Below are 25,220 nucleotides of genomic sequence, written 5' to 3' on the forward strand. Positions count from 1 at the left end.
GTCAACATGCTGCGACTGCTGGCGCATCTGATTCTCTCTCTCATTACAGCTCCTTTTATACACGATTGCCACGCGCAGTCACTGATGTTTTGCTATCCAGCGCCATCTTTCGGACATTTTGTGAACTTTGTTTTTTTTGTTCTAATAAAACCCCATGTCATTCCAAGCATGTGTGTCAATTTTTACCTGTCTATCTACATTATTCCGTGGTTTATTAAGTTTATACTGACGTTTTAATCACCCGGTACATCGAATGCGTAATAGACATGAATGGATACAGGTGATCAGACATGATGCTTACGTGCGTGTCACGTGTCAGTCGTATCAGGGGTCCATGTCACTCCAACTGCACACGCCCCCACCAGCTTGAACAGTCCCTGCTGACATGCAGAGTCCTTGGACGCATGAGGCTGTCTCCATACACATACACGTCCATCTGCTCTATACAATTTGAAACGAGAATCGTCCGACCAGGCGACTTGATCGCTACCTCAGAGATGCTGCGTCCAATCGCTTGTGCGTCGACTATAACTCACTTAAATCCTGATTGTCTGCCCTTGTAGCAGCAGTAACCATCTATGAGCTGCGCCAGACACTTGTTGTCTTATGTAGGCGTTGCCAGCCGCAGTGCCGTATTCTGATTGTTTACATCTCTTTGTATTTGAATACACATGTCTATACCAGTTTCTTTGGCGCTTCAGTGTATGGCCATGTGTAGCAATGCCGCACGCACCACTAATGTCACAGCCAGCTACTAGTGTATAAAAGGGGTTTACCAGTCACTCACTGGCAGTCATACCACTTGACAATGGCTGATGTGGAATAAACACCCCCTTTTTTTTGAAAATTCTTCATTGACATATATTACAAATAAGTTGGGCTACATCGTGCTCACTATCTATGCCAACACACAAGTACGTTCATTTCTGACGTCCAGTCCAAACCTCAGTTGAAGTGGAACATAATTCCTTACAATACAAGGTGTTACAAAAAGGTGCGGCCAAACTTCCAGGAAACATTCCTCACACACAAAGAAAGAAAATATGTTATGTGGACATGTGTCCGGAAACGCTTAATTTCCATGTTAGAGCTCATTTTAGTTTCGTCCACCTACGCTCAATGGAGCACGTTATCATGATTTCATACGGGGTACTCTACCTGTGCTGCTAGAACATGTACCTTTAGAAGTACGACACAACATGTGGTTCATGCACGATGGAGCTCCTGCACATTTCAGTCAAAGTGTTCGTACGCTTCTCGACAACAGATTCGGTGACCGATGGATTGCTAGAGGCGGACCAATTCCCTGGCCTCCACGCTCTCCTGACCTCAACCCTCTCGACTTTCATTTATGCTGGCATTTGAAAGCTCTTTTTTACGCAACCCCGGTACCAAATGTAGAGACTCTTCGTGCTCGTATTGTGGACGGCTTTGATACAATACGCCATTCTCCAAGGCTGCATCAGCACATCAGGGATTTCGTGCGACGGAGGGTGGATGCGGTTCTCCTCGCTAACGGAGGGCATTTTGAACATTTCCTGTAACCAAATGTTTTGAAGTCATGCTGGTACGTTCTGTTGCTGTGTGTTTCCATTCCATGATTAATGTGATTTTAAGAGAAGTAATAAAATGAGCTCTAACGTGGAAAGTAAGCGATTCTGGACACATGTCCACATAACACATTTTCTTTCTTTGTGTGTGAGGAATGTTTCCTGAAAGTTTGGCCGTACCTTTTTGTAACACCCTGTATATACAGGCCGATCTTCATAATCTTCGGATGCTTCATGTTCTGTAGATTCCAGTTCTTTTTCTTCTGTCTTTCCTCTTATTTCCCCCGCTTCCGGCCATCCTGATTTAGGTTTTCCGTGATTTCCCTCAATCACTCTAGGCAAATGCCGGTATGGTTCCTTTGAAAGGGCACGGCCGGCTTCCTTCCCCATCCTTCCCTAATCCAATGAGACCGATGACCTCGCAGTTTGGTCTCTTCCCCAAAAACAACCCCAACCCCCTCATCTTCTTACCCTTTCACTTTCTTCTTATCTTCTCGAGCTGGGAGCCTGATCTTCTCTTTAGCTTCCAGGCATTGTGTGACCGCATCAATCTTGTAGAAAGATGATGTGAGAATAGAGGTATTACCTCTCTTTCTTGTCACTCGTTTCTGCCCGTGTAACTCGTGTAACTCTATTTGGAGTATTTGGAGTCAAAGAACACTGAGATCTAGGTTCTAGCTTAATGGTTTCTAATCTGACACTGCCGTTAGTTTTTGTGAGTTCGGGAAGTGCTTTGCAGGATTTTAAAGGAGAATTAGTGGGTAGATTTTCTGTATGACTGGCTGTAGGATTTTCAGTGATAGTGGCTGCTGCTTCAGTCGGAACATTAGTTGTCACAGCTGATTGAAGTTCATCTGAAAAGAAGCTAAAATTCGTTGGCCGAACACCAGTTTTATCAGATTCTTTCATTGGAGTTCTCGCGGCACACACAAAAGCTTGCACAAACAAGGATGAGGGTTGTCAAAAAGGGACAGCTTTCCTTCGGTTCGATCTTAGCCCCCTTCTCATTTCGTCTTCATAATGCAAGCCCCGGGGCATCATGAATGCTACATCCAGGTGCTGAAGTTTATGCGAGCAATGTGACGCAAAAACACCGTTGCTCCAAGCTAGTTCGAACACCTCCAAATCTTTCGTATGAGTCGCATGCTCATCAGGGAGCAACAGTCTTGCTCGCCTCTGCACCCTGCATCTCCCCCTCATCCCCCCCCCCCCCCCGAGATATTGTAGGCCGCGTTTGCGATTGGAGTGCAAGCCTGTGTCACCGTTGGCACATTTCCTTCCCACTTGGCTGTGTTCGACGCTTAGAGGCAGAAATTGGGCATTTCAAAAGAGATAGGAGTAAACGGCATGCTACTTCTCCACTTCTATAGAAAGCTCAAAAAACAAACATAATTAAAGTAAACTAGTTCTTGAGTAGCACAAACTCGCAGACCCATACAGAATCCGTAGCTGCTTACGAAACTTCCTCGATAAAGATTTTTCGGATGAAGAAATTGCCAGAAAGGTGCAAAGTGTGTGGCAGGAATTAAGGACTATTGATTATTAAGACTACTTTAGGATAAAAACTGCTTGTGATGTCTGATTGCCATTAGTCTTTTTTGCTCGTAAATAAGAATCAAATCAAAATTTTCAGTATTAATAACAACGAGTTAAAAAATAAAGCACATGATGGGTAGTGAGAACCATAACAAAGTAGGTGACTATGTTTCTCTGATACGCTTTGTAAACTTGAAAACTTCTCCGAAATGAGATGGAGGAGGAGGATATTGGTGTTTAACGTACCGTCGACAACGAGGTCATTAGAGACGGAGCACAAGCTCGGATTAGGGAAGGATGGGGAAGGAAGTTGGCCGTGCCCTTTCAAAGAAACCATCCCGGCATTTGCCTGGAGCGATCTAGAGAAATCACGGAAAACCTAAGTCAGGACGCGGGATTGAACCGTCGTCCTCTTGAATGCGAGTCCAGTGTGCTAACCACTGCACCACCTCGCTCGGTTCCGAAATGAGATAGATGCATAAATTGCGCATACTGTACATCAAACGAGACATTTTGTATGAGAGTGTTCAAATAAGGAACTTTATTATTTAATCAGGTTTGATATTGTTGAAATTTTGTATAAATTCCAGACATGAGAACCATAATATTTTAAATATGGGATTAAAAGAACGTTGTGGCTACATCGTTCTTTCCATTTCTGGGGATAGCAAGCTCTGATTTATGTAAGATTAAAAGTCAGGGAGAATGATGTTGAAACGTAACTTGCTGTAAGGATTTGCAGGTTAAATAGAAAATTGTTCTCCTTAGGTTCACGGCTGATTTTTTAACGCTGCAAAAGTAAAGAAAAAAGTTACATCCGTCTGTGTGTATTGTTAATTTTTATAAAAAATTTGATTATGACGCCTCTCTCTTGGACGATTTTGCGATATCAGCTTTTATTACTACCACATGTTGTAGTGCACAAATTGCAACTATTTTTTTCCAATTTTTGAATGAGAGGTGTAGTAATACAGGAATAACAGCCAAAACAGTACACAAACAACTGTGAGTACTCTTAGTTTTCACTATCTGCCGCCAGAAAGTGCTGCGAGCTACAGAGACTAGACAAGCCAATCGGCACCTTCGACCATAAATATATCTATGGTCGAAGATCGGCATAGAGATCAGCTGTCGCTAGACGCATGTGCAAACTACTTCGTAAGAAAATCTTTGGCCCGGGGTACATTCAAATTCCCCGAAGTTGCAATTTAAAGCGGCGTGCTCAGTGCTGGCAGAAGTTAGTGAGGGATGCAATTGACAGCATTGCACAGTAATTTTTAAAGATGTTAAAATGCTTCATCTGTTTGTCAGAGAGTCGCCCTTCAGCCTTATGGCATCCGTCAATTTCATATAAGACGTAAGTCGTGTAGTAGGAATATACACGTGTCTATTGAGATGGTAGGCATCACAAAATTTCTGTGTTCTGCCGAATGGCAAGGTTTGATAGTACAGAAATACATTGAACTTGTGGAAAAGGAACGTTGCTTACTATTTTGTACTTCCAGCAGATGTGTTATTTCCATTTTGTACGTGTACAACATGCAATCAGGCTGAAAACATACTGTGTGAACCCTACCCGGAATAGATGTCTTAAGTACTTGGAATTGGGGCAAAGCAGTTTCATACGTTTATGAAACAGCTTTGGAGTTATAGTGTGACAGTGCTCCCTTCATTATTGCTGTCGAGAGACCGATCTGTAGTGCAGCACGAGGCCAAGGTGAGGTGTCATTGTGGTTGAAAGAGTTGGAGAAGATACAGAGTGTGAATGGGAAATTAAGGTTGTGCTCACTGATCTATACTGCAGCACTATGTTTATGTTTGCTTCATATTTAATGCACCTTTCATTATAAGATGCAGAACTTACAAAGTAAACTCGGAGATGTTTCATAATACACAAATGTCAAAGTATTGGGGGAATATTATTTACATATTATCGTGAATCAGCAATATTTTTGCTTAAGCCGTATGCTGTTTTGATTTTGTTTCTGTTAGCATTATGATGACACTGTGCTGTATTGTGTATGATGTAAAATCATATTTCAAAGTACTTTAATTGCCACTACCTAAATGGCATGACTTAGAATACTTAGACTTGAAAGTAAATATTTGGTTTGTAATATTCGCAGTGTATGTTATATATTGAAATACTGGGTTAATCAAGGCAAATTTAACTTGTTAAGTTGAAGTCTGTGTGGTAAACTACCTAAATACTCTCCCAGCCACATTTGCTACATTTAAGTCAGTAATATCCAGTCACATATTGTGTTCAGTAAGTGCTGCCATGGATAGCTGTAGGTGATTTAGAATGTGTGAAGGTATACAAAAACAGCAGCAGCCACTGCAGTGATACATTATGGCACACACTGACAATTACAGGGACTACTTTAAATATGTATAATAGGAGACAGTTGCATTGAAAAAGTCTGTGCTCCTTCTCTTACATTAATCAGCTGGTGCTTTTATCAAACACTTCAAGTAAAGCATTTCTGCTGCAAAATTTGTGGACATTTTGTGTTTAGAAACTGAGTTGTGTGGAACATTTCTGTTCATTACATAAGTTACTCAGATTTTTGACAACTGGGCACCTTGGTTGTCATGGATGGCATATTTGCGCTATAGTTTTTCATGCGTCAAAAGCTGATGTAAAAAAAAAAAGTATACAGAAAGAAGAGATCGTCATACTAATAGTTGTTTTACCTTTCTTTTAAATGTGAACATCAAAAGTTGACAAATTTAGCTGTTAATCACCTTTAAAGATTTGTTGTGGGTGGGCTTGGAGGAAGCATCTTTTTTACCCAACAAACTGCTCTGCTGAGGGACTCAGGACATGTACAAGATCCTTACTGGGAAGCAAGGTCTCAAACTGATCTTCAATTGGTACAGATTTTAACTCATTTTCCTTACTTTCGTTCTTGCAATGGTCCAATAAAGATTTTTCACTGGGGAATGCCTTCATATTTCCCCATCTTTTTTATGCCATTCTTTCTCTTTCTTTATGTTCATTATAGTTGCTGGCATCTTTAAACTTTCCTCGAAGTTTTCTTATACCCTATGCTGATGTTATTTCCCCCATTTTTTGAATAAATAGTGAGTTTGTATTTAGTGTAAACTATCAAAGCACTTGTACCACCCATCATAACTTAAAAAAAAAAAAAAAAAAAAAAAAAAAAAAGAAAGAAAGTCTTGGGTAGGACACGATTTCTTTTCATATTTATAAATTGTGATTTAATAATTGAAAGCTTCCTTACGGGTTACTGGATGTGTTTATTTGTTTTTCTTACTCTCGTAACCTAAAATAAACAGAATTGCTATAATTGCTGGGTTACATGGTAAACTTTTCACTTTTTTGTCAGAGGTGGGACACAAAATGCACAGTTACTATTGTCAGTTACGGCATGCTTAATAAATTCCCTTTCTTTTAAAAACTGAAGTTTATGTGACAGATAATGTTGTGCTGTTGATACCTGTCAATTAAAACAACAAAAAATTGCTGCAACCCAAATATAAATAGTTGCAAATACAAAAAGCAAACCTCTTGTTTTCCATCTGCAAAGCTGCCAACTTTAACTGTATTTCCTCAAAGTTTGTGAAACTATTTTCAAAAATTAAAAAAAAAAAAAACTAGCCTTAGTCTCAGTTTGAAATGGAACTGCCCAAATCAAAATGCCAAAAAAGTCACTTTTATGTCCACAATAGGCTCTCAGAAATGTTCCATAGAGACAAACGTATAATGAATTACATTACTGGCCAGTTTTGGCCTGTTTATTTGTAAATGCAGTTGTTGGTGAGGTGTGTTATGTTTCTGACTGCCTGTGGTGGTCAAAAAAAAAAAAAAAAAAAAAAAAAAAAAAAAAAAAAAAAAAAAAAGCTGTAGACTCACAAATGTAGGAAATGAGTGAAATCTCATTACGACCTTTTGAACATTTGAATAAGCTGTGATTAAGATGACTTAGTGTAATGCATGGTGGTTTATTAAAAATCAGTGCTGAGCATTTCATTACTAATTCCTTCATCTGAAACTGTAACCAGAAAATTCAGTGGAGCTTGTTATTTTGTGTGTTTGAATACTTAAGATATTATGTGAAAACTATTTCTACATTCAGTATTATGAGTAGGAAAGTTGCTACTCACCACATAGTGGAGATGCTGAGTCACAGATAGGCACAAAAAAAATACTCTCACAATTAAAGCTTTCGGCCATCAATAATAGATACTCTCCGTACTGATGTGTGTATCTGTTGTTGACGAAGGTCCTTGGCCGAAAGCTTTAATTGTGAGAGTATTTTTGTTGTTCCTATCTGCGACTCGACACCTCCACCATGTGGTGAGTAGCAACTTTCCTTCTCATAATTTTGTTCCATTCCGTCCGATCCCAACTGTCGGTTTTGACCCGTGACGTAAGGCTGTTTTTTGATTTTGTGGAATGTATATGTGTGTTTGTTTTTCTATGTATTTTCGCCATATTGGAATCAATGTTTATGGTCGTTTCCGGCATATTTGTGACGTCATGTGTCAAAGCAGATGGGCAGGTTCGGGCGCTTCCGTATTTCCCCGTCCTGGATTTCCAGTTCTATTTCTACGTTCTTTATTTTTCAGGTGGCAACTGTGTACTGGTGAAGAACTCCCCATGTACAAAGTTAAGGTCTGTTTGGGGAATGAGAGGTGTGTGTCAGGGATGCTTGCTGGTGAACACTTTCCATTTTCAAAATCTCTAAATAGTTTTTCTTTCTGCTGCTGTTCCTTGTTCAGTGCGGCAACCAGGAGAGTGTGTTACCAGGTACTGCTGCCACATTTATGTTTGAAGCATACTGACTGTAGAAAGCTTGTACCTGATGCCATGTTTTACCACTTTCATGATAGGTTGTTACCTCAGGAGTTGGTATTATATGGTGTAGCTGGGGATTGGTGATAAAGTAAAACATCATATTTAAGTTGAAATCTCTGGTATATCCATCAAACATTGCATTTAGCAGTTGGGAGCTCAAAAGCAATTAGACAGAATATACACGTAGATAATGCTGTCAACATCCTGTGAGTTTCAAATGTGTATAATTTGGCTTGAGACTGGAATATAAGCAACAAGTAATTGTTAGGTGCTGTTCAGAGATGGAGTGAAACTGTGGAAGTAGTAATGGTGGTCCACATACTGGAAGAGCTGATGGGTGAGGTAAGTTTTAATGTTACTTTGAACGGTGTACTTTGTTAGATTCCTTAGTTTTATTCTACTTTTCATGTGTCTCCTTAAAAAACTGATAGTTGTCAAATGGAAGTTTTTTTTTTTTTTTTTAATGTTCAGATCTACATCTACACGAATACTCTGCAAATCACACTCAGTGCCTGACAGTGGGTTCATCGAACCTTTTCTACAAAATTCTTTATTATTCCACTTTCGAACAGCCAATGGTAATAACGAACACCCACATCTTATTTTATTATAATGATCGTTTCTCCCTATCTGGGTTGGTGTCAGTAAAATGTTGCATTTTTAGGAGAAAGTTGGTGATTGAAATTTTGTGAGAATATTCCAATGCAATGAAAAAGCTGTTGTTTCAGTGGTGCTTGTCCCGAATCCTGCTTCATGTCTGTGGCACTCTATTCACACTATTTTCCGATAATACAAAACATGCTGCTCTTCATTGAACTTTCTCAATGCAATCCATTAATCTTCTCTGGCAAGGGTCCCAGATCGTGCAGCAGTACTTCAAAACAGGATGGACAGGCATAGTGAAGGCAGTCTCTTTAGTAGATCTGTTAAATTTTTTAAATGTTCTGCCAGTAAAGTGCAGTCTTTGGTTTGCCTTTTGATGTGTTCTTCCAATATAAATTGTTTGTAATTGCAATTCCTAGGTATTTAATTGAATTTACAGCATTAAGATTAGACTGATTTATTATGTAACTGAAGTTTCCTTTTAGCACTTGTGTGAATGACCTCACACTTTTCATTATTTAAGGTGAATTGCCACTTTTTGCACCATTTAGATATATTTTCTAAATTGTTTTGCAATTTGTATTGATCTTCTGATGAGTACATGTGCAAAACCTACAATAGGTGCTGAGTTTGTCTCCTAAATCATTTATATAGATAAGGAACAGCAGAGGGCCTAGAACACTGCCTTGGGAAATGCCCGAAATCACTTCTGCAGTATGTTAGGATTGGCAGTAATTTCTGTAAACATATTACCAGCTTTGACATATCAAGGGGATTGGTCTGTGAATACCAGGGCAAACCTTGGAGAGAGAAAAAAAAAAGTTGTTTTCTAAACAGTGTAACTCAAAGAATAAGATATGTAAGCCTATATAATGTGTACCATCTTTAGCAAACATTTCTATGTATGAACAACAGCTTTAGCTCTCACGTGTTCTTCCCTCCCCCCCCCCCCCTCCCCCTTGCAAGTGAAATAAACCATGCTAATTATTTGTGTATATCATAGGTACACATTACTCAAAATAAATCAAAGAATGTTTATTTTTTCCTGTAAGTTCTTTACACTGCTATCTTTAAAGTAGACTATTGAAAACATGATGCTGTCATAAATTGTGGGAAAAATTTAAGTATGGCTATTAAATATTTTGGAAATGAATTCAGGGTTTTTCTTCAAACTGAAGTATTTTATTTTCAAAGTTAAGTCACAAGAGTAGTCTTCTTTTTAGTTAAGCATGTTTCAAGACAGTATACAAAATTTCAGCTCTCTATCTTTAATAGTTTTTAATCTTTGTGCCAAAATCTGAAATAATTTAATTTTAAGTTATAAAAGTTAGAACTTGCTTTTTCTATTAAACCTGCATGGCGCTAATGCATCCCAGGTCCATATTCATCTTGTTTCCTGTCTTGTTCTGTCTCCCTTCTCTTTTTCACACTACTTCTTATTCTTGCATCTTTGGTGGCTTCCAGCACTGATTTTTATGCTTCAAAGACTCTCCTTCACTCAGTGGCTATTAGAACTCTATGCATATTTAGTCCATCAGGCACTCCCATCAACCCCATCACATTAATCCTTGACACTGCACCGTCGTTGAAACACGGAACAGCCTCTAGCACACCTATTTTTAAAGTATTTTGTTGTACTAGAACAGTTTTTGGTATCCATTCCCATTTAAAGCTGTTCAAACTTTCATTTGTATTTTGAGTCCTACCATGTAAAGGGCAGAGAATGTTGATTGTTATAGGTTTCGCCTTGAGTAACAGCCCTCTTGTAGCTACACCATGAATACTGCCAAGTGGGCAGAGTGAATGACATCTGTGGAGGATTTATGAAAGAAGGTAGCCCATACTGCCTTTTTCATTCCCTCAAGGTCATTTTTACTTTGTCTTATGGCTTGTCCATAATAATACTGCAACCTATCTATTTCTTCGTCTGTAAGCTGACCACATCCACACATTCCATTTGTTCGATTTTTGTGTCAGAATAAGGTTTGGATTCACAAACCTTTTGGTACCCTTTAGTCTCCATTTCCTAGGTAAGATGTATACATAAGAAAAATTTCTTCACTGACCTTTGCAATATTTTTACAACACCTTCAGAGTCCATCTCTCCACTGTAACTGATCAGACATTCATGATTTTCAGTTCAACTAGGACAGCCATGATAGTACTTGGTAACGCGTTCCACATCAATGACTTTTCCATTGTCCAAGGAGGTAGCTGCCACTTTAGGGAACTGTGGCCTCTTCATTGCCAGGATGCATCCAGGGTTGCAGACATACATATATTGCTGTCATTCATGTCTGAACTTTTCTGAACAGCATTTTTCATACTATCATTTGCTTCTTCTTGTAAAGTCTATAGAATAATTCTATTGTACCTCTCCCCATTGTAGCGGGAGGTAAGTCCATAAGAACACAGAAAATTTGTGCACTTTGAAGATCAAAGTAGCTGCTAGATATAATTAGTGTGAGTTGTTCTCATAGTGTCGATTGTAGTGCACAAGTCTACTCTGTAACAAAGCAGCCAAATTTTTCTCCCGTTATGTTTTTCTTCCACTCAATTTCTTTCCAGTAGTGTTATTTTTGTGGCAACGTGCACAATACTAGAAATCTCAAATATTAACTCAGGGCTTAGGCGACTTGATTTTATTTTCCAGTATATTCATTTAGTAAATAAGAGTCTGATGGTGTAATTAGGTTACCTACAAATTGCTAATTTCAAAAGTATGTGTAAACAATTGAAGTATCTAGGCAGCCTATGCTGGAATTATGTAAGCAACTTTTGCACTCATTTAGTTTCAGAGTAATTAGCATTATTATCAAAAACTTGTTGTTGAAATAGGACCCATATTTTGGCAAAATAGATGGCAAACTTATAAAAGGAACATTTCTGGAGCCATTGTAGTCAGTTTGCGGAGGGTTATGAAATGAGTTAAGAAACATGTACTGCAGAAGAGTCGGCACAAATTACAGCTTTCACAGTGTGCAGAATTTTATCTAACTTTTGTATCCGGGAGATCATTCTGTAATTCAGTGGCTGTTTTTAATGGTGTATTGTGAACTGGCAGTTAATCTCAAGAGCTGTGTTCATCTTGAATAATGCTTACTATGACAAAAGGATCAGACTGTGAACTGTTATTTCCAAAATGATATTTACTACGCACATAGTTTTCATATTGATATGACTGTCTACTTCGAAGGACAGTGATTTAAGAATGTTGATCAGTGACTGGAGTTAAATGTCTGTCACATGTTAACTTGGTCACATCATTGTTAGATTACTGCACTCTCACAAGAACATCAGTTGGATGTAACGTGTGGCTGGCTGTTTATCTGTGCCTCAATTACAGTGCATGCCACTCTCTGGCTATAAACTGTAGGTTATCTGATATCAAAGTGGACTGTAAATGTGGTGTGGACCACACCATTTAAAATAGCCTAATTGAGATAATCAATTTTCAATCAGTCAGGTTCGCAACTACTGAGGGCGTGCTAGCACAGGTGAATACCACTATGCCTCAGATCTTTGGCTTGTGTTTGATCCTACAACTGCCCCTTGTCCAGTTTTTGTATTGCTTTAAAGTTTGGTTTCACGAAACCAAACGAAAACTTGTTTGGCAACACTCTCTCACAGGCTGCTTGAATGTGCGCACACAACTCCCTTGTGGGCTAACTTCAGTGATGATTAAATCCAGAAATGGTGCAATATAGAGAATTTTTTCTTAATAATTAGCCGGCCGCGGTGGTCTAGCGGTTCTAGGCGCTCAGTCCGGAACTGTGCGACTGCTATGGTCGCAGGTTCGAATCCTGCCTCGGGCATGGATGTGTGTGATCTAGATCTACATGACTACTCTGCAATTCACATTTAAGTGCTTGGCAGAGGGTTCATCGAACCACAATCATACTATCTCTCTACCATTCCACTCCCTAACAGCACACGGGAAAAACAGAACACCTAAACCTTTCTGTTCGAGCTCTGATTTCTCGTATTTTATTTTGATGATCATTCCTACCTATGTAGGTTGGGCTCAACAAAATATTTTCGTATTCGGAAGAGAAAGTTGGTGACTGAAATTTCGTAAAAATATCTCGCTGCGACGAAAAACGTCTTTGCTGTAATGACTTCCATCCCAATTTGCGCATCATATCTGCCACACTCTCCCCTATTACGTGATAATACAAAACGAGCTGCTTGAGCTGCTATTTTTTTTGCACCCTTTCGATGTCCTCCGCCAATCCTACCTGGTAAGGATCCCACACCGCGCAGCAATATTCTAACAGGACGAACGAGTACAGTGTAAGCTGTCTCTTTAGTGGACTTGTTGCCTCTTCTAAGTGTCCTGCCAATGAAATGCAACCTTTGGCTCGCCTTCCCCGCAATGTTATATGTGGTCTTTCCAACTGAAGTTGTTCGTAATTTTAACACCCAGGTACTTAGTTGAATTGACAGCCTTGAGAATTATACTATTTATCGAGTAATCGAATTCCAACGGATTTCTTTTGGAACTCGTGTGGATCATCTCACACTTTTCGTTATTTAGCGTCAACTGCCACCTGACACACCATACAGCAATCTTTTCAAAATCGCTGTGCAACTGATACTGGTCTTCGGATGACCTTACTAGACGGTAAATTACAGCATCATCTGCGAACAATCTAAGAGAACTGCTCAGATTGTCACCCAGGTCATTTATATAGATCAGGAACAGCAGAGGTCCCAGGACGCTTCCCTGGGGAACACCTGATATCACTTCAGTTTTACTCGATGATTTGCCGTCTATTACTATGAACTGCGACCTTCCCGACAGGAAGGTTAGTTAGGTTTAAGTAGTTCTAAGTTCTAGGGGACTGATGACCACAAATGTTAAGTCCCATAGTGCTCAGAGCCACTTGAACCATTTTTTCTTAATAATTATTTCTCAGCACAACCTACCCTGTAACATCTTTGCAAGTTGTCTTTTATGAGAATGGAATAGGTGGTCAGCTGTGGCCTTGATGTGAAGGAGCCATCTCGGCTTTTACCTGAAATGGTTTAGGAAAACCTAAATCACGATGGCAGGATAGGGTAAACTCCATCTTCTCGACTGAGGTCAGTGTTTCAACAACAGCACTGCCTCCATTGGTTCGTCCGTATTGTATAGTGTTCTTTGATTTACGTACAATCTGCACCAGGTAAGTTCTCTTCTTGTGGCTTTACAACCCTGTGTGGGTCTTTGCCTGATTAACAATTTCCTTCCATTCTGCCCTCTTGTTTGCTTTTCTTCTCCATCATCTGATTCCCACGTCGTCCAGCCCTAACTTCTGTTGCTTTCCTTTTAATCTTCTTGCTGTCTGTTTCCACTGGAAGACCTTCTTTGTAGTTCTTGTCCTCCATGCTTAGGACATGTACCAGCCAGGCTATTCTTTTACTTTGAAGTAGCCTTACATCATCAGCTCCCTGTGCGAGATGATCCAAACTCATAATTGGTCCTCACTGTCCAGGACCTCGCTCTTCAGATCCCTCCATAAATTTTCCGTAGTATTTTTGGTTAAGATATTCTGAGATTATGTTCATCAGTGCTGGTTAGTGAATGTACTTCACATCCATATGTAACCACTGGCCTAATCATAACCTTATATGTAGTCATCTTGAGCTTTCTGTTTACCAGCCTAGATGTCATTAGTTTCTAATGTATGACAACCCCTATTACCATTTAAACTGAAGGCTTTTGTTTCAGTGGACATGGAATCCACTTTGTTGGTATTAGTCCATAGGTATTCAAAATCCTCTACGTACTGAAAATTAAAACCTACTGCTGCCAAGTTATCCAGATTATTGTCCCCTGTTCTGTGCAATTTTGTATATTCAGTTTTGCATTCATTAATTTCCACTCCCTTATACTGTGTGGCTTCTTTCAGTTCTGCCACTACTCTCTCCAGTGATGTCCTTCATCTACTAATAATTGCATCATCATCAGCATATGCAGTGGTTCTTACACCCATGTGTCCAGACATTTGCAGTTTTCGTATAATTGCTTCTAAGGTCAAATTAAAAAGCATTGCAGAAAGAGCATCACCATGTCTAACTCCTTTATTATACTGAAACAGTCGGTTAGTTCCCTATCGACTCTCAAGGTTGCCTTGGAACCTGCCAAGGTTGCCTTATTAACAGAAATTTGTTCGGATGGTATTCCAAGCAGTTTCATATCTTCTAACATCTCTTCCCTATTTAAACTATTGAAGCCTGCTTGAAGTCCATATAGATATTGTTGAGTAAATACCCAGATAATGCAGTACCAGTTGTAGGCAAGTTTGACCTGCCAAGTATAGACTGGGGTGTCTGTGGATTAATTACAGGAGTGCAAGGTACTTTTGAACAGTTTTGTGAAAACTGTCTTGGGCAGCTAGTTTGGCAGTCCATACACAATGGATATAACTTAGACCTTGTAGCTTCACATAAGCTGGCCCTTATAGACGTCAGTATAAAAACAGGAATTAGCGATCATGATGTCAATGTAGCAACTATGGTTATGAAAGTTACTAAACCAATTAAAAAGCTGGGAGTGCATTTCCAGGTGGCTTCAATGACAGACAAAATTCCCCCCCCCCCCTCCCCCCTATAGTCCAGACCTCAATCAATGTGACTTTTTTCTTTGGGGGTACCTAAAGGAAAATTTTTTCCCAAAACGTCCACATGGTTTAATGGAGCTCAGAAGACTTATTCTTCAAGCTTGCTGTGACATTACGGAAGACATGGATGGCTCTTCATTGTAGCATATGTTCCTTTCAGATTGTATTGACAATAAAGTTTATGTTCAAAAACAAAATGGTAACACATCTCGTGCGCCACCCTGTATACTGTCATTTAGCCATCGGATAGACTCCTGTATGGATGACACATAAGCTGCATCCGTGACAGAGAGAAACAACTGAAAGAGTTGAAAACAAATGTCACCAGGCCCAGATGGCACTCCAGTTCAGTTTTTGAAAGAGTACTGTACTGCATTGGGCCCTTACCTAGCTTGCATTTACCAGAAATCTCTCTTCCAGTGCAAAGCCACAATCAACTGGAAAAAAGTGTAGGTGGCTCCTATGTAAAAGAAGGGCAAGAGAACGGACTCACAAGCCAATATCCCTAACATCAGTTTGCTGCAGAATCCTTGAACTTATTCTCAGTTGAAATATAACGCATTTTCGTGAGACTGAGATGCTTATGTCCACGAATCAGTGTGGTATTAGAAAGCATCACCTGGGCTCAGCTTGCCCTTTCCTCACATGGCACAGTGTAAATTATGGATGAGGGACAACAGGCAGAATCCGTATACCTAGACTTCTGGAAAGCATTTGATGTGGTGCCCTTTGCAGACTGTTAAAGAACATCATGAGCATGCGGAATATGTTCACAGATATGCGAGTGGTTCGAAAACTTACTAAGTTATAGAACCCAGTATGTTGTCCCCAAAAGAGAGCGTTATTCAGAGACAAGGGTATTGTCAGGAGTGCCACAGGGAAGTGTGATATGACATCTACTATTGTCCCTATATATGTAAATGGTTTGGCGAACAGGGTGGGCAGAAATTTGCAGTTGTTTCCTGATGATGCTGGGTTGTACGGTGAGGTGTTGAAGTTTGGTGACTGTAGGGTGATGAAAGATAACTTAGATAAAACTTTTAGTTGGTGTGCTGACTGGCAGTGGGCTTTTAATGTAGAAAAATGTAAGTTAATGCAGATGAGTAAGAAAAATAACCATAATTTTTCGAGACTGCATTAGTGGTATCCTTGTTGGCACAATCAGATTTAAATATCTGGGCATAACGTTCCCAAGCGATATGAAATGGAACGAGCATGAGAGAATTGTGGTAGAAAAGGTGAATGGTCGACTTTGGTTTATTTGGAGAATTCTGGCAGAGAGTGGTTCATCTGTGAAGGATATCCCATGTATAACGATAGTGTGACCTGTTCTTGAGTACTGCTTGAGTGTTTGCGATACGTATCAGGTCGGGTTAAAGGAATACATCAAAGCAATTCAGAGGCAGGCTGCTAGATTTGTTATCAGTGGGTTCGAACAACACACAGGTGTTGTAGAGATGCTTCAGGAGTCCCTGGTGGAAGGCGATATTCTTTTCAGGGAACACTATTGAGAAAATATAGAGAACTGGCATTTAAAGCTGACGGCTAGATGTTTCTACTGCTGCCAACATACTTGTGCGAAAGGACCAAGAAGGTAAGGTACAAGAAATTAGGGCTCATAAGGAGCATATAGGCAGTAGTTGTTCCATGACACTATTTGTGAGTGGAACAGGAAAGGAAATGGCTATTAGTTTTACATATTACTCTCTGCCACACACTGTACGGTGGCTTTGGAGTATTTATGTAGGTGTTGAGTTCTGTATTATATTCATAAGCCTTTTTTTTTGTATTTGTCTCACTAGGGAGGCCATGACGTTTGGAACGTGGATTTACTACAAACTTTGTACAATTGTAGTACTCCATGAGGACAACAAAATGTGTAAGCAGTAGTACGTACTTTTCAAGCATTATTGAGAAAGTCGCAAGATAATTTTGGTCGTTGAATATATATCTGTGCGTGGCCATTTTAACCATGAGGCAGCTGCAGCCGAGTGGTGACGACACGTTAGCTAGGGTGTTCGGTCAGTGTGTTAGCTTCCCTTTCTAATAAAAAAACTGAGTGAACAGATCTTCGAAGAAACGCCTGTCCTGGGCAAATTCAACGAAAAATATGCAACAATTTTTTTTATATTAAAAAATGTGTTTAGAGTTCAAGCCACTGGATAGAGTTCCGCTCATCAGTTTTTATTTTTATTTTCAACACAGTCATTTTCTTTATTATTTATATTACAATTGATATAATTTGGAAAATACGTGTAATCGGATGAAATTTTATTAAAGTTACATTGTTATTTGGCAGTCTACTAATTTTTATCATCACAAATAATGTAATAATCATAACTATCGACTAGTTAACCACCAAATGCATAATGTCATACTGAAAATGTATGCTTGTCCATGATTTGAGAAATGCCTTATATTTGGAATGAGCCCGAAACTACTTGTTACCTCCAAGTTTTGAATGGCACAGACAGCTTTCGAAAGATGTCGCTTTCGACATTACTAGTACAAGTTGCAGGATAGTATTTTCCGTAAAATCTCTCCGGAAAAGTGACTCCAGGGGTTGTAAGCATGCTACCATGAGCACGTCTTCATGCACTCCCCTCAGTCAGTCTGAAAAACTAAGTCAGCTTATCTCCATGATGACCGATACGTTGAGGTCAGGAGAATGGCAAGACAGTATCAGGCACCATAGAGCTGGCACAAGATTTTCTTGTAAAACATTACATTGTGGTCTCATGATGTTATGTGGTGGTAAATGCTTTCAGTATTAACTACTGCACTTAACCCTCTTAAGCAACTGTTGACTGTCTGATTTACATTACTGGTGAAGAATATTTTAGCTGCCTTCTAAACGACTTTATTTTAGTAATCTTTTTCACCTTCTTCGGAACTTTATTCCCTGACAAGAAATGCTGTTCTGTGTGTGCTGCCCCCCTCCCTCCCTTTTCATAAATGTATATCCCAACTGACTCAGAAATTATTCCATGATTACGTATAGAAGTAAAAGTGAAATTTGTGGTAATGTTTCCTCTGATACACAGTACGGGTGGTGGTTATTGCTGAAACAACCAATTTTTGACTATATCTACTTTTTTTCACACTAGTTTAACCAGACTCTTAAAATCACTCAAAATAACAGATTTCAAAAATAACAAATTTTCAGTTTCTTATTCCTGTCATTTCCTTTAATAAACATCGAAATTTTGACTCTGTTTCAGTGTACATAGAATCAAAATATTACATTAAATAGAGAAATACAAAAAAGTTAATCCATTCACCATTCCTGGTCTTCTCAAGAAATAAGTGGTTGCACACTACAAAAATCTCCAGTAGTACCCTACTGGTTCTAATTTTTGGAAACTACTCAAAAAGCATCTTATCAGGGATCATCCCACTATTTGGGCATTACAAATAGTCTATGTCATAGGATGAAAACAGCTTGAAGAACAGGTTTCCAATTTGTCCGTTTTCCAGAGCTACAAGCAGATAAAGGCATTTTATGTAGACACAGGCAGCAGATCAACTACTTTCTTTTTTGTTGTGCATTATGAATTGTTAAGTTTTTGATTTATTACTGTTACCATAATTTCCTTCCTCTTCTGTTATTTCATAGAAATGAACCATTGTACTGCGTTGCTGTGTCACTGTGCAAAAATATTTCCAGGCAAGGCTCGGTGACACAGTGCGATACAGCAGATTTCCTGTGATGACAGCAAGAAACTGCTGTGTAGGCCATCTGGGGGCAAGCCTCGCCCACTCCACATACGGGCGTATCTGAAGACACAACTAACAGCAACAGGTATGTCGCTTTCTCAGCAGTGCTGTACCAGTTCTTATGACATGTTTGTTGCTCATATCTGTCAGCATTGTTATCAAAATAGCACTGATAGCTTAACCAATTTTTAGTAATAAGGCAATATTCCAAACTAACGCAAGTCTTAAGAATAAAAATTTCGCCTTTTTTAAAAAAAGGTTTATTTAAAAACGAAATATTTTAGCACTGTTTCAATGGCTAATTAATATTTTGCTTTTATTACTCACAAGGGGAGGCCACAATGTTTGGAACATTGATTTACTTCAAACTTAATACACTCGTAGTACTCCATTAGGACAATAAAATGTGTAAACAGTAGCGCGTACTTCTCAAGCGTTAATGAGAAAATTGCAACATAACTTTGTTCATCAAATATATACCTGTGCGTTGCCATTTTTACCATGAAGCGGCGGCAGCCAAGTGGTTAGCACTCGAGCCCCATAATCGCTGGCTTGAGTCCTGTTCGTCAGCTTTTTTCCCGATCAGTCATATTCTTTACTATTTATACTGCAATTTGATATAATGGGAAAATATGTGTAATCGGATGAACTTCTATTAAATTGAAACTTGTTGTTGTTATGAGGTCTTCAGTCCTGAGACTGGTTTGATGCAGCTCTCCATGCTACTCTATCCTGTGCAAGCTTCATCTCCCAATATGTACTACAACCTACATCCTTCTGAATCTGCTTATTGTATTTATCTCTTGGTCTCCCTCTGCGATTTTTACCCTCCACGCTGCCCTCCAATACTAAATTGGTGATCCCTTGATGCCTCAGAACATGTCCTACCAACCGATCCCTTCTTCTCGTCAAGTTGTGCCACAAACTCCTCTTCTCCCCAATCCTATTCAATACTTTTCTTTAGTTTCGTGATCTACCCATCTAATATTCAGCATTCTTCTGTAGCACCACATTTCAAAGCCTTCTATTCTCTTCTTGTCCAAACTATTTATCGTCCATGTTTGACTTCCATACATGGCTACACTCCATACAAATACTTTCAGTAACGACTTCATGGCATTTAAATCTATACTCGATGTTAACAAATTTCTCTTCTTCAGAAACGCTTTCCTTGCCATTGCCAGTCTACATTTTATATCCTCTCTACTTCGACCATCATCAGTTACTTTGCTCCGCAAATAGCAAAACTCATTTACTACTTTAAGTGTCTCATTCCCTAATCTAATTTCCTCAGCATCGCCCGACTTAATTTGTCTACATTCCATTATCCTCGTTTTGCTTTTGTTGATGTTCATCATATACTTTCCCTTCCACACATTGTCCATTCCATTCAACTGCTATTCCAGGTCCTTTTGCTGTCTCCAACAGAAGTACAATGTCATCAGCGAACCTCAAAGTTTTTATTTCTTCTCATGGATTTTAATACCAACTCCTTCTTTTGTTTCCTTTACTGCTTGCTCAATAGACAGGTTGAATAACATCGGGGAGAGGCTACAACCCTGTCTTACTCCCTTCCCAACCACTGCTTCCCTTTCGTGCCCCTCGTCGTTTATAACTGCCATCTGGTTTCTGTACAAATTGTAAATAGCTTTTCTCTCCGTGTATTTTACCCCTGCCACCTTCAGAATCTGAAAGAGATTATTCCAGTCAACATTGTCAAAAGCTTTCTCCAAGTCTACAAATGCTAGAAAAATAGGCTTGCCTTTTCTTAATCTAGCTTCTAAGATAACTTCTAGGGTCAGTATTGCCTCACGTGTCTCCATATTTCTATGGAATCCGAACTGATCTTCCCCTAGGTCGGCTTCTACCAGTTTTTCCATTCTTCTGTACAGAATTCTCGTTAGTATTTTGCAGCCGTGACTTATTAAACTGACAGTTCGGTAATTTTCACATTTGTCAACGCCTGCTTTCTTTGGAATTGGAATTATTATATTCTTCTTGAAGTCTGAGGCTATTTCGCCTCTCTCATACATTTTGCTCGCCAGATGGTAGAGTTTTGTCAGGACTGGCTCTCCCAAGGCCGTCAGTAGTTCCAATGGAATGTTGTCTACTCCCGGGCCCTTGTTTCGACTTAGGTCTTTCAGTGCTCTATCAAATTCTTCACGCAGCATCGTATCTCCCATTTCATCTTCATCTACCTTCTCTTCCATTTCCATAATATTGTCCTCAAGAACATCGCCCTTGTATAATCCTTCTATATACTTCTTCCACCTTTCTGCTTTCCCTTCTTTGCTTAGAACTGGGTTTCCATCTGAGCCCTTGATATTCATACAAGTGGTTCTCTGTTCTCCAAAGGTCTCTTTAATTTTCCTGTAGGCAGTATCTATCTTACCCCTAGTGAGATCAGCCTCTACATCCTTACATTTTCCCTCTAGCCATGACTGCTTTGCCATTTTGCACTTCCTGTCAATCTCATTTTTGAGACGTTTGTATTCCTTTTTCCCTTCTTCATTTACTGCATTTTTATATTTTCTCCTTTCATCAATTAAATTCAATATTTCTTCTGTTACCCAAGGATTTCTATTAGCCCTCCTCTTATTACCTACTTGATCTTCTGCTTACTTCATCCCTCAAAGCTACCCATTCTTCTTCTACTGTATTTCTTTCCCCCATTCCTGTCAATTGCTCCCTTATGCTCTCCCTGAAACTCTGTACAACCTCTGGTTCTTTCAGTTTATCCAGGTCCCATCTCCTCAACTTCCCACATTTTTGCAGTTGGAGTGGAGCATGTTTTCCATTTTTCCAGTTGGTCTACGACAACGTCTACTCTTGGTTCTGCTACACCCTAAACACCAGGAAGGATACATGAAGTTCACGGAGCATGTGATACTTGTTGACTCGCTTTTTATCCGTCATGTCAAAAACGCGTTTACAAGCTTCTTAAAAAATAAAAGCGGTTCACGTGAGTACTACCTGAGTAAGAACTGTGAAGAACAAACGCATTCACCCCACTTATGTCCAACATGCGGAAAAATGGAAGAGACTTTGACAAACAGCTCTATTTGTTTCAACCTAATGTATTTTTACCAGAACCTCTAGCTTAAGATTCAGTTTCCATACTTCTGTCTAATTCATTTTCATCGCTTGTTTCTCTCTAGGAATTTACAGGTGGCAAACAGAATTCGGTTTCACACTGTTCCTATAGTGTGTTACGTCCACTTTCAATTTCGGCGCCACTGACTGATCCAACATCACTTCCTAAACTGTTCTCAAACCATTTTAAAACATTGTCCTCAAAAGCCAAGGCCCGTAACACGAGCAGAAGACGTAAACCTGGCTACTGAATTCGTAATGCAAAGTCGAAAGTATGGTCTGAGAGATTGTTAGCACGAAAGAAGCTGTAATAGTATAGGCCTTTTCACCCTGAGAGAATATTATTTTAAAGCTTTATCCAACATACGCCAATTTCCATACATTATGATGTGTATATCATACAAAAAATTTCTCATGGTGAGTCTGTTCAAAAAGTCAAAACACGAATACACACACAATCCAACTAGCACTTCATGCATTTATTTTGAAACATTATATACATTAAATGAAACATTCTCACACTTAAATAATCCAGGAATTGCCTCAGACTAACGAAATGTAGGATAATATATTGTGTTTATCTTTGGTACCCGTGACTTTGTCTTTTCGTTTAAGTTTGAAATGATCTGTTGGACTCTGGTGGTCACAATATGAAGCAAAACAGGTGCCAAACAGAACCATTGCTGTCTGGAGTGATGCAGTTAGGTTGCAGCAGGTTTATAACAAAATCTGCACAATCGTGCAAGCCAGGATGGAAAGGGATAGGTCCACGTCACGTTCAAGCGGTTACTCACAAAGGGGAAACCATGGCAGCTTTGGGAAAGAACAACTGGATGTCTGGATAGCGCTTTCATCTCGGACCCAACCCGTACGCATTATCAACAGAGTACAGATGAATGCTAGCGGTCTGTGAGACCGCACGTGGGGGTCGTGGTTAAGGGATAAATGGTGTTCTGGGGGTGTAGGGGTCGAAACGTGACTGGATGTGGCGATGCACTTCCCTCCTTCATATGTCTGCACACTGAAGAACGAGCAGGTGATTCCCCAGTCTCTACTCCACTACATCAAAGCACAGCTGGGCACAAGATCGTTAATTGTTACTTAACGAAGTTAACTTTTCAAGGAACGGATTAATTTTGAAATTAATTTAAAAAAAACATTAATGGACTCTAACTTCCATAAAGTTTCCTTGGGTCCATTAATCGGTAATTACACTACTGGCCATTAAAATTCCTTCACCAAGAAGAAATACAGATGATAAACTGGTATTCATTGGACAAATATATCATATTAGAACTGACGTGATTACATTTTCACGCAATTTGGGTGCATAGATCCTGAGAAATCAGTACCCAGAACAACCACCTCCCGCTACGCCGAAAGTGCCAGATTCACGCATGCCCATCGGGCCCAGATATGAGGGTGGGTGGGGGATGCTAAAAATTCATGTTCTTGAGCAGAACAAACCTTGTTTCACAAAGCGTCTAGCATCCAGCACACGTTGGTATATCAATTATTCATATGATTTTGATGCGCACCCCTGTTGCTTTTTGAATACACTCTGTAAGTTGATTTCTGAATAAATCATAAGCCATGTGGGGTAGCCGTGCAGTTGGGGGGCGACTTGTCATGGTTCACGCAGCTCTCCCTGTCGGAGGTTGGAATCCTCCCTCGGGCATTGGTGTATGTGTTGTCCTTAGTGTAAGTTAAAGTTAGATTAAGTAGTATGTAAGCCTAGTGACCAATGACATCAGCAGTTTGGTCCAGTAGTAGAGGAAAAAAAATTGTAAGTTGATTTTTGAATGCGTGTAAAGTGTACATGACGTCTCCGTCAGGGGAATCTTCGTCGTATCTAGGAATAAAGTTTCCTGCAGGCAAAAGGTGACAGGGCTATACAGTTGGAACGGAGTAAAGTTGAGCAAATGAACGTCAATTGCTGTCTGATTATGTTGTTGATTGGGTTTGTGAATGATCATGGTTGTTATAATTACTAGGGAAATCCATAAATTCAGACTACCAGAGTGGAAATAAACAACTAAAGGAATAACAGGTAAGAAAGATTACGTATTATCTTCTCGGTATATCCAGGAAAATAAAATTTTGTCAGAAATTTTTTGGCCAGATTGCTACACTAGTAAGGGCCAGTTGTGAAGTCCCCATCTAGCAGCCACTTCAGTTCTATTCTGGAAGTAGGGTGGAAAATGGTTTGTACGAACATAACACCTAACCGTAGAATAATTAGGTATAACGAAACCGGTGATTCTGGCAGGGTTAGTGCACTTAACCAGCGAATAAGTTTTGACAAAGGCAGGAATAGTTCCAGAATTAGTCACGACAAGATTGTTTGTTAGAGAGAGGAAGGAGAAGAAACGGGGACATTATACAAATTACAGAAGAATATGAAGATTCCATATTTATATAAAAATCTCAAACTACTGCTTTTCAATCTCATACTCGAGAAACTTGAGCCTATGAATGAAATGTGAAACTATTTTCTAACATAAAGCTTTTTGCTTGCAGTAGGCATTTTATGTTGGCCCTCATGAATTTTATTCTGTCGTATTGTAAAAATGACAATTTGTGCCAAAACAGTGTCATTTATTTGGTGTGTGTTAAAATTTCTGCAGTGTTAGAAAGGCCTATTTTGTTTTATATAGGAGACAGTGACAAAATAGATGTAATCAGATCGAGGAAACACCCCGGCCTTGGGTACTATTCGCAGTATTAGACAGCGATGTTTTGATTTTTCATGTAGCAAAACGTTTGACTAGGTTTGATGAGGTAATAGATTGTTTTGCAGAAAGGAAAGCACGCCATGTAAAGCTGTAGCTAGATTAGAGAGAAAACAATGCTAGGAGCTAAGGATTGAAGAAATGTGTACTGTATTGCTTGTCCCATTTTACTTATTTTATGTATCCTATATTTAATTTTGTCACCCAAAACAAATTTATTAGCTAATGGCAATAAAGAGTGCAAATTTTCTGAAGAGTTATTGTTCTCCCGATTGCAAATACCATCTAGTATTAATTGCAAGGTTGTGTACATGTCTGTGCTATATATTTTTTTTTTTGGGGGGGGGGGGGGGGGGTAGGATGTCAAACCTGGCGACTGGGAGCAGGAGAGGCACCACAGGACATTTTAAATTCCACTGTGATGAATACAGTTCGATGCCATTCAGTAAAAAATATACACATTTCAGTTCCACAGAGCGAAATACAGTGACGTGCGATAGGAGAATGCTGTGTGAAAAGGGTTGGCAGTGCACTCTGCTACAGTTAAGAACAAATAACA

The 25,220-nt window shown here is 39.4% G+C and overlaps 1 long non-coding RNA gene across 1 annotated transcript in view; it reads left to right on the top strand.

The window, feature by feature from the left end:
• The first annotated feature begins 4,243 nt into the window (after positions 1-4,243).
• LOC126295438 (uncharacterized) overlaps positions 4,244-25,220 on the top strand; it is a 53,357-nt gene continuing 32,380 nt past the window's right edge. Inside the window, exons 1-3 of the long non-coding RNA XR_007552490.1 lie at positions 4,244-4,443; positions 7,683-8,253; positions 18,787-18,921. This is a non-coding gene — a long non-coding RNA (uncharacterized LOC126295438). The remainder of the gene's footprint in view (positions 4,444-7,682; positions 8,254-18,786; positions 18,922-25,220) is intronic.

Source organism: Schistocerca gregaria, chromosome 11 (assembly GCF_023897955.1).
Source record: "Schistocerca gregaria isolate iqSchGreg1 chromosome 11, iqSchGreg1.2, whole genome shotgun sequence".
Classification (NCBI taxonomy): domain Eukaryota; kingdom Metazoa; phylum Arthropoda; class Insecta; order Orthoptera; family Acrididae; genus Schistocerca; species Schistocerca gregaria.